This window comes from Pagrus pagrus (genome assembly GCF_965226575.1).
Source record: "Pagrus pagrus genome assembly, chromosome: 23".
NCBI lineage: Eukaryota > Metazoa > Chordata > Actinopteri > Spariformes > Sparidae > Pagrus > Pagrus pagrus.
In genome coordinates, this window is record NC_140205.1 from 21,344,755 (window position 1) to 21,361,604 (window position 16,850).

The following is a 16,850-nucleotide window of genomic DNA, read 5'->3' on the forward strand; positions in this document are numbered from 1 at the left end:
TTTACTTTTACTGCAGCTTCACCAATAGAAAAGTACATGATTAAAAGAAGCAGTACAGTTTTCTTAACTTTAATCCATGTGTCCAATGTATCAGCCTCTGTCTGTCTGCAGAGCCACGTGTCATTCTTCTCAATCGTACACTTTCCTCTCAGCCACATCTCCTTACTTTTGTTGAACAGGTCTTCCTCTGTTTTACTCGTATGTAGCCTCCACACTTCTAGCATAGCTGCTGTATCTATCCTCTCATTCTGTCGTTCCATCACTCCTTACCTTAATTTGTCTCCTCATCCTCTCTCCTCCTCTCAGCCCTCTCCTTGTGTCTCCCTCAGGTCTTCAGAGAGGACCGACTCACAGCCAGATCATTAATATATGCCAGCAGTGGAGCCTCTGCAGTAAAAACAGGTGGCAGAGGAAGCAGGAAGATTTATTACATCTCTCTCTGTAAATACCATTAGTCGGTCTGAGCATCTGTGTTATTACATTTCTCTATCTGTGTGTGCTGGGTGCTCGCTCACGTGGACACAGATCATATTTGTTTTTGTGTGTGTGTGCGTGTGTGCATGTGTGCATGCATGCGTGTGTGTTAACAGAAAACTTGTTCTGAGTGTTGTCGCCCAGTTGGTTTGCATGTTGCATCATTAAATCTGCCTAAATAGAAACATACTGTGTGACTACCACCAGTGATCAAACGGAGCACATGAGCGCACTAGAACTGTTTTCTACTCACACAAAACTATTTTTGTAGTAAACTGCTTTGAAAGAATAGTTCTGCCAGGATCTAACTTCAGTCTTTCGAACAGAACATCAGCTTGTAAAGATGCTCCTGCTGGCTTGGGCTGCTGCAGCTGCATCTCTATAGAGGTTCACTACCTGTGCAGTGATTCCAAAAACAGTTTGGTTCACATTTTTAGCCAAGCTAACTGTCCTGAGCACAATTTTGTATGGTTATTCATGGTCCCCAGAGGATGGATTCTGATTATCTGGTGGGACCCCGACTTTTGTTCTCTCGCAACCAACAGGTCAGAGTTGTCACATATCCTGTGAAGTATCAAACATCTTCTGGTTTGGCACAGATGTAGGTTCAGGTGGCCATGATGCCCAGCTGATTAATTCCATTGACTTTGGTGATCCCCTGACTTTTTATTTTTATTGCTTTTTAACACATGTAAGAGTGCACATTTAAATAACCTAGTCAATCAGCTGCAACAACATAGTTTTATGGGTACTGTTTTATTCATAATATAAATCTGTAGTATTTAATGTGTATTTTGTTTTGTTTTGTTTACCTTTGAAAATGCAGTGAAAAGGATGGACTTATTATTACAAGAACACCTAAGTCTACCATCACAAACAAGATGGGGTTCCAGACAGATAATGATTCAGCAGAATACAAGAGCAGCAGAAGGCTTTCACTCAGGTCCTGGTTGACAACAAGAAGGCATCTACCTCCAACCTGGCAACATATTGATGTCCTGGAATCTGTCAACAAGCCACTGCTGGACTTAACAGACACCCCTTCAAGGGAAACACACAGTGTCTCCTATGTAAAGTCATTTCGTCACATCTTCAACATTTCAATGCTACTAATGTGTGAGGAAGACACGGACCTGACCAAGAGCTTGAAGAAGAAGATGTTGGATTACATCAAATCTAAAGATGAAGCCACTGAGGAGCAGCTAGATGTAGCATCTTGTTTGGACAACATGCCCCAAGTATAGGCATCTCGCCTTTACTGACAAGTTATTTTCATTTGTATTTTCTCAGGTCACTGGTGTATAGATGCCCTTTTATTTTCATTTTGCTAATTTTGTTTAAGAGCTGTTTACTACTTTGCTATTTACAAAAGAGAGGTTTGTAATTGTTGAATAACAGGTTCATGACCTCAGTGTCACTCATGTTTATTCCTTACTGATTTAAAGAAGCCTTCTCCTTAGTCTAATGTTCTGTGAACCTGGAGTACAGACATATAGCCTCCTGGAATCGTGCCTCTTTTCTAATCACCACCTCCTTCTTCATTCACAGATGAGCAAGCAACATGCATCACTGATATGATGATGTTGGATCATGGACTTCAGCCTGGACTGATTGAAGAGAGTATGATATCTTTTACGGTTTGTAGGTGGTTTGTTTGTACAATAGTAGACACCAAGACAGGGAAAAGGTTGAAAGGACTTTATTAGGTAGCGTAGGTAGTGGGCAGTGGAGGGAAGCTCCACTGCTGGTTGCTCAGCAGGTGGAGTAGCTGGGGTTCATGATGGTGAAGACTGAGGCTTAGGCGTAGACATAGGTGAGTGAGACTAGGAGAATCCACAGTAGGATCAAGGCAGGTGGCAGAGGTGCAAGAGGCTGGGCGGCAGGGTGGCTGTCGAGCTGGAGCACAGAGTTTGCACAGGCTCTGGTTAAGGCAAGGGAAAACAAAATTAGTCTCTTAGGAGCACAAGAACACAAGAGCAAAGAGTCACAAAAAGAAGCACTAGCAGTGTAGCCATATACCACGTAGACGAGTGGAAACAATCTGGCAGCAAGTGGAGAGAAGACCAGAGTATTTTAGCTGGCGCTGATGATCGGATGAGCTGCAGGTGTGTGAGAGGCAGGAGCTCCAGCCATCAGGGGAGCCACGGCCAACTTCTGTAGAGCACCTCTGAGAACACATGAGACACAAAACAAGGCACGAAGCACAGAAAACTCCACACAAAGTCCAGTATCAATACAATGGTTTCATGGTGTGTCAACCATTGTATTCCTTTCCCCCTCACTTTAAATCACTTCTGAAAACAAGTCACTGCACTCACCTGATTTTGCGCTTGGTGTTTTTAAACCAATTGTATAGCATTAGTTCAAGAAAAATGGTTCACCCTAAAAAAAAGCACCTCAGAGTGAAGAATGTTAGAATTTTTCAGCCTATATTAGTTTTTTTTTTTTATTTCTGCTTCAACCCGACTTGGATAAGATCTGGTGGAGATGGTGATGGAACCAGAAGCATGTGGCGACTCTGCCGGATTAGGTGATGAAGAGTGGGTCTTGTGGGGAAGTGCAGCGTGCTTGTCTCTGGTGTACGTATGATAGGATGGGTTCATAAAGGCTAAGGCAAAAGTTTAGTCGGAAGAGGAAGATAGGATGAGAGAGGCCGAACTGGTCGGAGGGTGTCTTGGGAGTGGATGGAGATGTCTGAGAGGGTTGTGTGTCGTGAGGGGTCATGAGTGGATGTGGTGGAAGTGAATTCCGAACATTGCAGGAAGCCGAAGAATGCCAGGAGGAACATTGATTCAAGGGTCGAGTCGATGAATGGGGATAAGTATCTTGAGCAGAGTGTTAGGATGCAGTGGGTGAGGAGGTCTGCGGTTAAGGGTAAGCGTTTTGGTGCAAGCTGGGGTTCTGCTTTGCGTAGGCCTTTGATCAGCATGGTGACGTGGGGATGAGCAACAGCAATTTGGGGTTCAGTATCTTGCTCAAGGACACTTCGACACATAACTGAGGGGAGTCGGGATTCGAACCAGTGACCTTCCGATTACTAGACGACCCGCTCTACCTCCTGAGCTACAGCCGCCCCCGTCGATGGCAGTGAGGTTGTCTGAGTGGATGAGGATGACTTTTCTGGACCATAGAAGTGCGGCGATTATGACCGGATAAAGTTTATAGAGGGCAGAGGAAGGGGAGAGTGAGGACAATTCTGGGGGCCAAACAGAGGTGAACCATCTGCCGCCGTAGTAGCCTCCGAAACCTACTGAGGGTGCAGCATCCATGTACAGCTGATGTCCTCTGGTTGGGTGATTCGGTCATCGTAAAAGAAAGAAATGCCGTTCCATGAAGACAGAAAGTTGCGCCACATTCTCAGCTCCATTTTGCAGGAGTCCTCCAGGTGAGCCCTGGGGGACAATGCAGATGGCGTAATTAAGGTGTCTGAGCAGGGAGAGAAGCTGGCACTTGGTGCAACGGTGGGCAGGGAGGTAGTTGGAGATGAATAAGGAGGTACGTAGTAGCTTTTCAGTTGGCAGGGAGGCTTGGAAGGAGAGTGAATCAAGGGTGATGCCAAGGAATTGGAGGGACATGCTTTGTCCTGTTGTTTTTTCAGCGGAAAAGGGAACACCGAGTTGGTGGAAGGTTGATTTTAGGGTGGAGAGGCCTTGTGCTGGAGGGGAGGATGGCAGAGTGACCGTGAGAAAATCGTCCAGGAGGTGGACGATGTAAGGCAGGTTGTGGTTGTTGAGGAGTACCCAGCAGAGGGCTTCGGAGAGGGAAACAAATATTTTTGCGCTACTTCTGCATCCGAAGTTGAGGCAGACTGCAAAGTAGAAGCAGCCTCTCCAGGATACACCGAAAGACCTCCAGAGATCTGGGCGGATGGGCAAGACCTTGAAAGTGCTGGTGTATCCGCTTTTGCCAGCCAGGCGTCAGATGAGGTTGATTGCACAGGTGATGGTGGTGTAATGCATGGAAAAATCTGGGCTGGGGATAGGCTGTTGATGCTTCGTGTGGTGGTGCCATGGGGGGAAGATAGGTATATGATAAGCCTCTTTTTTCCGGAGTATTTGCGTGTGGCAATGCCAATGGGGCTGATACGGTAGATGGAGAAGGCGGGGCTGGAAATGGGCCGATCATGAAGCCGTCCTTGACTTCTTTGTGGGGTAACGTGTCTACTGTGTCAGGTTCGTGAGTGCAGATTGAAGGTTGTGGCAGATGAATGAAGAGTCTGTGATGGTGTCATTGCCTGGGTAAAAGCTAGAAGTGAAACCGTGGATAATGAAGTGGACGAAGGAACTGTCGGGGTGGTGTTTCAAGGTAGTCTTCAGGGCAGTGATGGCAATGGGTGTCTTAAGGTGTCGGCTTAGTCAGGGTGCGTGTTTGGTGGAGTTATGGGGGCAGGTGTACCTGGCATGGGCTCTGCCACAGAACGAGCAGGTGTGGAGGATGGTAGCAAGTTGACAGCCTGTGGCTTGGGAGGACACGAGAATGTGGTATGTGTAAAAACCTGTGCTGCCGAACCGCAGAGCCAGGTCCAAGATGGTTGAGACGTAGTTCTCTAGCTTGGCCCTGCGGTCGGGGAAGACTGAGCAGATGGTGTCCCAGAAAAGAAAGAAAGAGAACTTCACTGTTGTGAGTTCCCGGGAACGTGGCGGTGGGGGGTGCCTGAGCTGGGAGTTGTGAGCTGAAAAAGTTGTGTGAGGTCAATGTATGTACCTGAGAGGATCTGCTGCCTGAGGGAAGATGAAACGGGTGAGGGTCATGCAGCTGAAGGGGGGCAAATGGGAGAGGTCGGGAAAGCCAGTGTGAAGTTGCCTGTAGTCAGGGTTGATGATGGGAGGTGTGACAAGGCTGATGGTAGAGGGCGCTGTGGGAATAGAAAATGCAGGTGGGTGTTGGGGGAGGGAGGGGTAGAGGGATAGAAAAGGAGGAAGTTGGAAAGGACCGGCAGTGGATACGCCCTGGCCCGTGGTGTCAGTGCATGGTGGCGTAGTTGGTGGTTGCTGGAAATAGGTAACCGGATGTAGCTGCGGAAGCTACGTTAGTGGGAGGAAAGGGAGAAGGAAGAGAAGAGGAAAGGATGCTGGGATGGAGGGATGTATGTGCGAGGGATTATTGTGCAGCCTGCAGGTACAGGGAAGAGAGGGATGAGGAAAAGAGGTGAGACAGGTGAGACATATGGGGAGCAGGCACAGAGGGAGATATGACCTGGCCCTCTGCAGTGGCTGGAAGAGAGTGTGGGCCTGCTGTGGCAGGCTGTGCGGTGATGTGAGTGTGTGGTGGCCGGAGTGCTGCAACCCCTGCGTGGGTGAAGTGGCGTTAGTGGTGTCTGGCTGGAGCCGCTGGATGCAGAGTAGTGGACTATGCACTGCCGGGGCGGAGCACAGGCGTGGTGGCTGCCTGGCCGGCCATGCTGGAGTGGAGTTGATCACAGACGGGGGAGATTTGGACATGACTGATCGTCGAAGAGCAGTAGGTGGTTTGATTTGCTGGGCCTGGGTGGCAGATCAGCGAGGAGGAGTGGTGTAGTTATAATAACTTCATATCTGGTGAAAATCCTTTTCTTTCATATCACAATATGTATCCCAAAGAAAAAATATTGGAATGTCATTAATATTGGAATGCCACCATGTGCTTCACATTTATGGTTTTGAGTGACATGTCTGAACAACTATTTGATCCGTTGCCATGAAATTTGGTGCAGATGTTCATGTTGTGGTCCTCTGACTTTTTAGCTAGGAAAAATAAAGTCAGTAATTAAATTGTTCAATACTTTTATGTTCATATATTCATATCATTTAAAATGTGTATGTCTGTATCATATGGTAATCCTTGAATTTTGGTTTAAAAAATAATAAAATTGCAATTCTGCAACCGCCATAATTTTAAATAGTAAATTTTTTTTCTATATTATCTCTCATTTCTCATTTGTGGATATTAACATTGTTTGCAAATAATACATGGAGGAATTGCTCATCATAACAAGCTCAGTAAAAATAAATCCATGTTGCCAGTCAAGGTGCAGTCTCATTGAAACACATTGGATGTTGTGTATTTTGTTTGGCATTACTAATACTGATGTATTGAGAACGACTGCAGAGTAGGGGGGGCCATGCTGTGCCATCCACATTAAGCAGGGTCATGTGAGACCCTGCAGAGCCACAGGGCTCACTGGAGAATTAATACCTGCCGACATCAAGTGTCCCCTGGGGTGGAGACTCACTGGGTGGCTGAGACAGATGAGAGGGGGCAACGGGTGAGGGCTGAAGGAGAGGATAAGAGAGAAGAAGCACTGGATGGACACCAGGGGAAGGCTGTAAGATTTAGAATGGGTAGGGGGTGACTGATGAGGAGAGTCGGTGCAATCTTGTACAAGCAGACCTTTCTCTGCTCTTTGTTGTACCTTTGTTCTAATAAAGGATGTTCCTCTCGCAGGAACAGAGGCTGATATAAGCATTCCAAACAGGGTTTGTGCTGACATTTTTAGTTCTGTTACAGTCAATTCACAGAAAATTACAATTAAATTATGAGGCCTTTGAGCTCCTCCATGGATGGATTTGCTGCTTTACTCTGTTTCAATGACTGCAAAGTCAGTATCTTTAGGTTATGGAATGTTGATAAGAGAACATATGTTGTTTGCAGATGTCAGCTTGGGCTTAGGAGACTGTGGAGTGCTCTTGTCTAATCACACATAGAGCTGATCTCTATTATAACCTAATGAATGGATTACATGTTGACTTCTATGTGTTTATGGATAAGCAGGACATTGTTTCTTCTACAACATTGAAGTTAAAAGGACCATAGACTTGTGTGATGATGTGTGGGGAGGGATTGCAGCTTTTGTGTCTGTGTGTGAGTCTGCTCATCTCTGAGGAATAAATAGGCCTACATAAAAACACAAACAGCAGTAACACTATTTCTAAAAGATTATCAGTGCATTTCTTGCCTGATTCACTCATTGCATGCAGAATAAATAGATCAAATGCCAAAACAGTCACTGCAGATTGCGGGATTGCTCCGGGGCACAGTGCACTCTGTTAAACAGCCCAGTTGGTTAACATGGGCATCAAAGGAAGTGGGCAGCACTTCGACTACGCCTCACCGTGGTATGGAGAGAAAGAGTACTGGCAGCTTGTGAGAACTGGCAGTATGGAAGAAAAACTCACAGTACACCAAAGAGTAAAATGTAGACATTCTGGTGCTGCACATCTGTCAGTACTTAAAGAACTGCAACAAACACAACATGGTAGGTGTGGCATGCACAGACAGCATGGGCATTCTGTTGTTGTTGATGGTGTTGAGTATGTGTAGCAGAGTGAAAAAGGAGCTAGATGAAGGCAAATATAGGTTGTTGTGGATAATAATAAATAGACTCTGAACTTAAACATGAAGGCCGTTATTTTTGGTGTAGGGAACTGAACGCATTATGGCATCACATTGACTTCTCTGTGTGCCCCAGTGAGAGGAGAGCAACAGCAGAGGCTGTGGCGATGTCCATCCAGCACTGCACTGTAGTCTTCGTGCCAAGATGAGTGCATCTCACTAGGGCCGTCACCAACCTGCTGTGAGTGGCTTAGCAAACCTTTGACTCTTATTTGATAGTAACCTTGATTGTGTTACTGGATTTGTGTTTTTTATTAATGTGGGACACTTAGGGTAGTGAACTGTGACGACTCTTGGGGAGTCACACCTCGGCCCACTGATTACAGATAAGCGACAGACAATTGTGCGAGTCATGAGGAAGAGCCAAGAAGTCCCCCTGACAAGCTACCAGCTACCAGCTGAAAGAGAGGAGTTTCTGTGTGCAGCAGCCTCACTCAGGCCTGGGTTGGTATCTGTTGCCCAGGAAACTCTGAGTAACTTTGACTTAATTTGGTGTTGGCACAGAGAGGCAGACCAGGAGGGTCTTGTTTAGCTCTTCTAGCAGTGTGAACACACTATTTGCCTTGGTTTCTCTACTTTTTCACAGATATTATGAGGGTGGTGGAACGCCCAGGCAGGCCAAGGACCTGTACATAGGAGAGAATTTGCTGGAACTGGACTCCCACTTTTATCCTGATGCGTTCTGTGCTTGAAGTGTGGGTTTTAGGCATCTGACATTGTTTTTTTTTTTGGTGGTACCATCCTTTGTTGTCATTTACATTGTAATAAACCAATTTTAATGTGAGTTTCAGTCTCCTTTTTGGTTTTTAACTCTCCTCCTCTGATTTTAAAGAACATGTGTGCTTAGAAGTGTCCTACACCCTTTTTATTAGACTCTCCCCTTTCACTTAATTTTAATCAGTGTTTTAAGGCCCTGTTTTTTTTAGGAGCTAGGCCACATAAACCTTCCTTAAATGACACAAATCCCTTTATTTAAGGTCTCTTTGTCTTTCCACTTTATGTTTTTCAATCAACTGACAGGTACTCAGGCAGACATACAGTGTATTCATACAGTTTCAGACCCCTTCACATATTTTCACATTTTGTTATGTTGCAGCCTTATGCTAAAATCGTTCAATCATTCATCGTTCATCATCAATCTACACTCAATACACTAAAATGATAAATTGGAAACTGAAGGGAAGGACCTGCCTGCAGAGTTCAGAGACAGGACTGTGTCGAGGCACAGATCTGTGAAAGGCTACAAAAAAAATTTCCGCTGCATTAAAGGTCTCCAAGAGCACAGTGGCCTCCATAATTCTTAAATGGAAGAAGTTTAGAACAACCAGGACTCTTTCTAGAGCTTGCCACCTGGCCAAATTGAGCAATTGGGGGAGAAGGGCCTTGGTTAGAGAGGTGATCAAGAACCCGATGGTCACTCTGGCTGAGCTCCAGAGATCCTGTATGGAGATGGGAGAAACTCATTCCACTTATCTGGGCTTTGTGGCAGAGCGGCCAGACGAAAGCCTCTCCTCAGTGAAAGTTTGCAAAAAAGCAACTAAAGGACACTCAGGGCTTTATCTTACACTCGGTGCAAAGTGACACACACCGCAGCACAAGTGTCTTTGCTAGTTTCAGACTGACACAGTTGTCATTTTCACGTCCAGCACCCACGTTGTGTGAATAGCAAATGTACCTGCACCCACCTGAGCTCCCCTGGGTGTGTTGGTCTTAAAGTGAGGTGTGGTCGGGCCCACTGATGGAGGATTGCTCTCTTGAGGCAGCAGAAAGCGACAGCACCACAGACCAACAAAAAGCTGGTCTGAAGTCACAGCTGCAGTCTGTTTCCTGATATTTACAGGACGCATTAGATGCTCCAACACAGGCGGGTTCACACCGTTCATACACTCTGATGTGATGATTTGAGAGGCTGCTTTCAGTTATTTTAAACATTTCCATGAACACAGTCATGTCACTGTGACAAATATCGTGGCACATTTAATCAACAAAACTAAAAGCTGTAGTTAAAAACTCTCCAAAGGGAACGAGTCAGCAGTTTTAAATAATCAAAATAATCAAAAAGTTTATCAGCTGCTCCTCGTGTTGATGTACAGATACACATATTGTTCCTGCTGCTGGAGGATCACTGCAGGTGATGTCATTAATATTTTCCTCATTAAGGACGTATTTCACCCTCTCATCCCACCGTTAGTGATCAGGATGATACTTTTTATGACCCGTCCCGTCTGTACGGGAAGTACACAACAAAATCGTCTATAAGTACACAACAAAATATATAACAAAGGTCTAATTGTTTTAAGACATTATAATTTAGAATTCTTACATATTATATCTTTAATAGTACAATCAAGGTAGATGTGAGTGATCACCAACATGATGTGATAGAGATTGTCTTGGTTAAACTTTAGAGTGGCGTCCCAAGAAACCAAAATAGCATTACCTTATTTTTATTTTATTTATTTTATGTGGATCATTACCAGGATCACGTCAGAGGTGGCAAAAGTACTCACATTCGGTATTTAAGTAGAAGTATAGATACTTGTGTAAAAAATTCCTCTTGTAAAAGTAGAAGTACTGATTCAACTCCTTTACTCAAGTAAAAGTAAGAAAGTACAGGCTCTGAAATGTACTTAAGTACAAAAGTAAAAATGAATTTTTGCCGTCAATGATACACAATACCTCTTTTGATAACTCGACAAAATGAAAGTTCTCGGCACACAAAATAGGATAGTCTTCCTCTTTTATTAACAACCTGCACAGTGCTGGTATAGAGAAAAAAAGAAATCGGTTTGATCAGTCAGAAGTCTGTTTGCTGCAGGTTAAATTTCAGACATGAGCACCTAGATCATTTTTAACAGCTTTGGTACTCCCAACACTATACTTAACATATATTACTTTTAATAGAATTTGTATCTTTTAAACACTTCATATAGAAAAACTAGCCAAGTTTTGGCAGGCTTACTTAACGCCAATGTGCAAATCAGTTTTCCATTTCAGCAACAGAACTTGAAACATTATGATCTACATGGAAACTTCAAGCCTTTTTTATTTTGTGAGAAATTCACTCATCTCTACAGGACTACCACAATCTTTTATTCAGCCTCAGCAGAAGCTGGTTCTCAAAGTTCTTTGAATCAAGGCGTGCCCTTTTGGGTCTGAAAATCAGTCCTGCAGTGCTAAAAAGCCTCTCGCAGGCAGCTGAGGCAGGTAGGGGTGTGTTGAGCTTCAGTGACAAGTTGCAGACTGCTGGGAAAGATTTCAGGACATCCATGGTATCATCTGGGCAGGCCAGGTAGGACTCTAGTTGCTTGGAGTTTTCTTGAGTAGTTCCCTGCATGATGGGGGAGAAGAAGTCCTCCACTTGGATGCACCATGGGTTGCTCCTTCAGATGGCTTTTGATGAAGTCAAGGCCTATGGAATGCAAAACCAAATAAGCATTTTTTTTTTATTTTTCCCAATAAACATCACCTTTGTAATACTTAGATAAAAAAATAGATCATGGAATTAGATTAGGGTACATACAAATCATATAGTCAAGTAATAAGGATCTATCATAAATTCCTGCTGCTCGCCATTAACAAATGTTCACCTCACTATATTTTTATGTGATAAGCTAACAATTAATATGATCATCAGCTAAGGAATGTTAATTGACAGTTACTTCATGTATTATATGCTATAAATTAGCTAGATAACAGTTGCATAGATGATTATTTCAGACATTTATTTGCTCAGCCTCAGTGCCTCTTCTCATAGAAATATGAAGCCATCAAACTGGTCATTAGATGCAAACATTTACATAGAATAAGATTACATAAATACAGTTACATAAATTAACTTATGTAACTGGAATCCAGCTGACATGTTGCACATCAATTGATGTATGAAATAACTGATTTTACATTCCTCAATTGATGATCTACTAGGTGTGAACTAATCACATGAAGTCATAGTGATACATCCTACATTAATTCAGGCATTATATCATCATGAATCCTGCGTTAGTTAACCGTTACTTAAGTGTATGATTTGTACCCTTTATTGTGAAGTGCTCCCAATATTTTTATGCTAGCATGTTTTTGTAAAATAGTTTTTGAAACACATAACATGATAAGCATAGGGTTGTAATTTGTTTGCAAAAATTAATGTGACTTTCACTTGTTCTTGTATGACAATTACCCAGTATGTTATGGATAATTCAGATTCTAAAATTCCCTCCATTATCTTCAATAAATGTAAAGCATTAAGCAAATGTTTTAACACATACCAAGTTTTAGGATGTTGTCGTCACTTGTCCAGCATGTCCTGAACTTGGGGACAAGAATTGCAGCAGCAATCAGCTCTGGATCAGCAAGCATCTGCCCGAATCGCCTTTCAAGTCCTGCTTGAAAAGCAACTACCAAAGGCACAAAGAACTTAAATTAAATTTGCACACTGGCCTCTCCCTGAAGAACAACAACCGCCTTTGCAAATGGGCTCATCGTCTTCACATATTCTGCTAGAAAAGCAATCTCAGCAGGAGTGAACCTGTCAGAAAACAACGTTTAAAACACAACATATCAGTGGCTACGAAGAGTCAAACATGTAACACATGACTTATGTATGTTGCAGACACACATACACGTAATTGAATTAATATTAACTAACTAATAACAGTCACTAAGGTGTGAAAATGTAAGCTACTAACATGGGAATCTTTAGCGCACTGCACACAGACGCAATGGCTTCTTCTCTTTGTTCTCTCATGATCCTCACAATCCTCTCCACAGCCAGGAAAAGAGAATTCCACCTCGTCTCATTTGGCCTCAAGAGCTGGAGTTTGCATTTTTCTTTAGTTATCTCAGCAGCTGCAGTAGATCTTTCGGTTTTGTTCCATAGACTCCAGCACTTTGAAAATGCTGAACGAGAGAGTCGCTTGCAGACGGTGTTGGTATTTGCTTCTGACACATCAGCTGTTGACACCAGGTTCAGAAGGTGGCAGGCACAGCGATGATGCTTTGGCAGTTAGTATTCCAGGCCATCATCTTCTTCCAACAGAGTTCCTGCTTCAACAACCTCAAGATCGTCAATATTTTCCTCCTCTTCCTCTCCTTCACTGTTTTCTCTTTCTGCTCATGCACTCAGCCTTGCCTCCTCAAGTGGAATTTGGGTATTATTTTCATCCAGCTCTCCGTAGACTCAAAAAGCTTTGATAAAATTAGAGCCATTAACAGTGGTTGTACGCACAATCTTGTCTCGGATGTTGTACTCCAGCAAGTGCAGAAAATGTGTGTGATCCTTTGAGCTGTTGGCATGCTAATGCAGCAGAGCATCTGTCCATTGTTTCAGGCTCTATCCAGTGTGCTGTAACTGAAACTCCATCTGTGTGCTGTCCAGCAATCAGTAGCGGTAAGAATGAACTCGACCTCACTCACAGCAGCCTTCAGATTATTCTTCATTTCTAGTGTTGCTTTCTCAACTTTGTTTTTCATGGCCCCTTGGGACATTACAACCACATCCGGTTGCAGGTGATGCACAAGAGCTTTAAAACCCTGCTGTTGGACAATACTGAGAGGGTGCAGACCTTGAATGACAAAGTTCATGATAGCTTCATTCACACTTTTCTGTGACACCCTCTTGGTTTCCCTTCATCTGAGGTTGACTTCCTCTTCAAAGTAGGTGCAGTGAGGTTTTTGTATCTCTCCAAGTGACTCACATGCTTTCTCTAGGAGTGACAATACACACATATAATATACTGGCACACAGGAGACGTTAGCCTTCAGACCTTTTGGCATAAAAGCCTTTTCTGCCAGAAAATGTATTTATTTGAACCCAAACCATCATTCAACCTCCCATCCTACCCACGAGGGGCTTTCTGGTAGATAGCCCTGAAGAGTTACATCTAACAACAGTGGCAAAACAGAATGAACTGAGGATTATTTGGTTGTTGTTGTGGTTTTAAACCGAGAGCTAGCTTGTGTTAGCTCTATACTATCAAAACAATGTGTTCCCATTGCATTGCTAACGTTGTAAACTGGCTTACAAGAAATGCTAAATAAGCTAATGATAACAACTGAAAATACACCTTACCTGTATGTATTTATTTCAGATTAGACTCTTGAACACCAGAATCTCGTGTTTTTTAGGTTGGCACAGGACACAACGCATTCGCCAGGAATCATTCTTTGAACCGACAACATCAAACAGTTCTCTTGAGGCCATGGATGGGGAATGTCTTGCTTCTCTGAATCTGATGTGTCGTCGTTCCCTGGTTCACTTTCTTCCTCCATGTCGCTGCAAAGTATATGTACTTGGTTACTTCTCACCTCTGGATCACGTATATGTCACAAGATGATCAGAAGATTAAACAGGCAACTATTGTAAACTAAACTAGACAACAGATGGATATCATCTATTATCCACAGACACCATGATGACTGTAGGTTTGCAGTATAGTAAAGCTGCTATATCTACATTTGATCCTGTGCATGTACAAATTTCTGGAATTTTCCGATCACAAAAATTAAATTCATGAAGTTGTTGACCTTGAAGACAAACAAAGAAAGAAAAGAGACAAGCTGAAAAGCCCCACTAGAGGCTGGAAGCCCCAGGCAGAATGTTAATACACACTTCCAAATACTGTGTTGAATGGGAAAAAAACATGACACTGACAAATTAGATATTCCTAAAGCTTTACCAGTACTAGGGCTGAAGTGTTACATGTAAATTTGCCCTTGAAACCAAAGTCTCACCCAAAACCCATAGATTCATGGCCAAGTCTGAAAAAGTACATGTCTTGCTATTGGACCAACAATGGCAGCAGGATAAGAAAAGGAGAGAGTTATTTTAGTGCAGGGATGGTAAAGAATGAACAAGACACAGAGACTTAACAAAGGTTACGTTCAAGTGACTGCAGCCACTGAGCAGTGGAGAGATAAAACAGACAGATGAAGACGGGGCGAGGGCTGGTCTGACAAACTCTGGGCATCCTTGGCCAAGTGGCCACCACAGCATGTGACCTCTCATCCAGGTGTGTGTGTGTGTGTGTGTGTGTGTGTGTGTGTGTGTGTGTGTGTGTGTGTGTGTGAACAAGAGGTTAAGCAGAGATCAAAATGCTTGTGTAGTGCGTGGCAGCTGCGTTGCTGAGCTGCTGCAGCTCACTCGAGTGTTTGTGTCCACACAGGCTGCGTTGCTGCTGCACCACGGCTCCTGCCTGCCCGATCTGTTTACATGGAGTTTACCTTTGATAATTATCAATAAGTATGATGACGTGATTTTCCTTTAACTCCATTGAAAGAGCGAGAAAGTGTAAGGGAGAAAGAGAAAGAAAAAGAGAGTGCACAGGAAAGAAACTGCCCCTCACCATACCAAGCTGGTATGATGTCCATATGCCTACAGGTTGTTTTCAGGTTTATTTTTGCTGAGAACTGCCAAGCGTCCCTGTAAAAATAGGCCAGCCGAATCTCTATATGATTCTCCCTGATTCTTGTGCTCCTACTATGGTTGAGTGGGCTATACAGTTAAATCTTTTTTTGTTGTGTTAAGTGTGTTTATTGTTAATATGTCAGACTTTGTGGTGCTGTAGATCCAGGGTCAGCCCTGGGTGTTTTTATTTTGAAAATTGACTGGACGCATGCCGTTCCGCTGTCTGACTTCCTGTCTGGTTAGATCTGCTTTGTGCAGCTTGATGCAGCTGTGGTCTGTTTCCGTCAAAAATAGTCTCATCACGTATTCTCCATGGAGCAGAGCGTAGAGCCGTTTCTTGGATGCTGTTGAAACATGCACAAACATGGCACAGCTGGTGGAAACACAAGTATTGTCTAAAATTGCCACAATGTGCCCCGGTGACCATATTGGGCTGTAACGCAGCGGGGACAGGCCCAATGGAATCTGGGGGTAATTTGTATTGTAGATTTTACAGCCATCAATATGCACTGATTTCCAGTGCGGAAAAATACATTTTCTTTCAGAACCAGCAACTCCACACAGTATTCAACTCTGCATGTCATTGCAAAACTAGTTATACAAATGACAAATTAACAGTGAGATTTATAGTAATAGAACTAGTAGCTGTCTTGGTAGTAGTAACAGTACTATTATTCATCATGGCAGAGACCACAAAAAATGTGATCTGATTGTTTTGTTCGAACTGCATCAATAACGTGGATAACTGCAAACTGTATGTGATATAGAGTTACAGTTTTGAATGGTTTGGTCTGAGCTCATATAATTAAACTCCAGAATCCCTCAGACTCCCTGATTGATGGATCTTATTGTGCATACTCATAAATATATATAAATACAAAAACACATAAAATAGATACTTGTGCAGATAAAAGCACCTTTGCCAAATACATCTTCACTAATGTGACATGAATGAGTGTGTTGCTGAACTGGTCTGTTAGATTTGCTGTTTTTTCAGTGGCATACTATCAGTCATCTCACTGCTGTCTGAAGCTGCAGAGGAGCTCAACACGCACAGGCTTTTAAGCAGCAGCAGCATTGTATTATATTCTTGTTTTGATGTGCATCAAAGCCCTTTCACCATATTTACATATTCATATCTTTGTTGATACATTAAAGTGTTTTTTAAATGCATTTTGAAGGATACATCACCTTCAGATGTAGCTGAGTTGTTGTGATGAAGAGCAGAGCCCCGAGGGCTTCGCGATGATGGTAGAATGGAGCATGAAGGCTCTGTGGATCCAGGGCAAATCTGCCACAGGTCAGCCCAGGACAGGGCACTAAGCCTGGGGGTGATCGCTGCTAGCAGGGTGCCTGCCCTGAAGCATTCTAGAGCTCTGGCACACTTAAAGCTCTGCATGCTGATGTTCCTGTCTCTTTGTCTCTGTTCTTAGCTGAATTATACATCAGAAGGAGCCTATATACTCCTTGGCTCAGGGTGAATCGCATCTGCTCAGTCCAGGAGAAAGGGCCTGTCAGGCCCCCTAGCTTCAGCACATGTGGTAACACAGAGGACATGCACACCAGGCTATACACTCTGTAGTCAAAGGAAGTGAGGAGA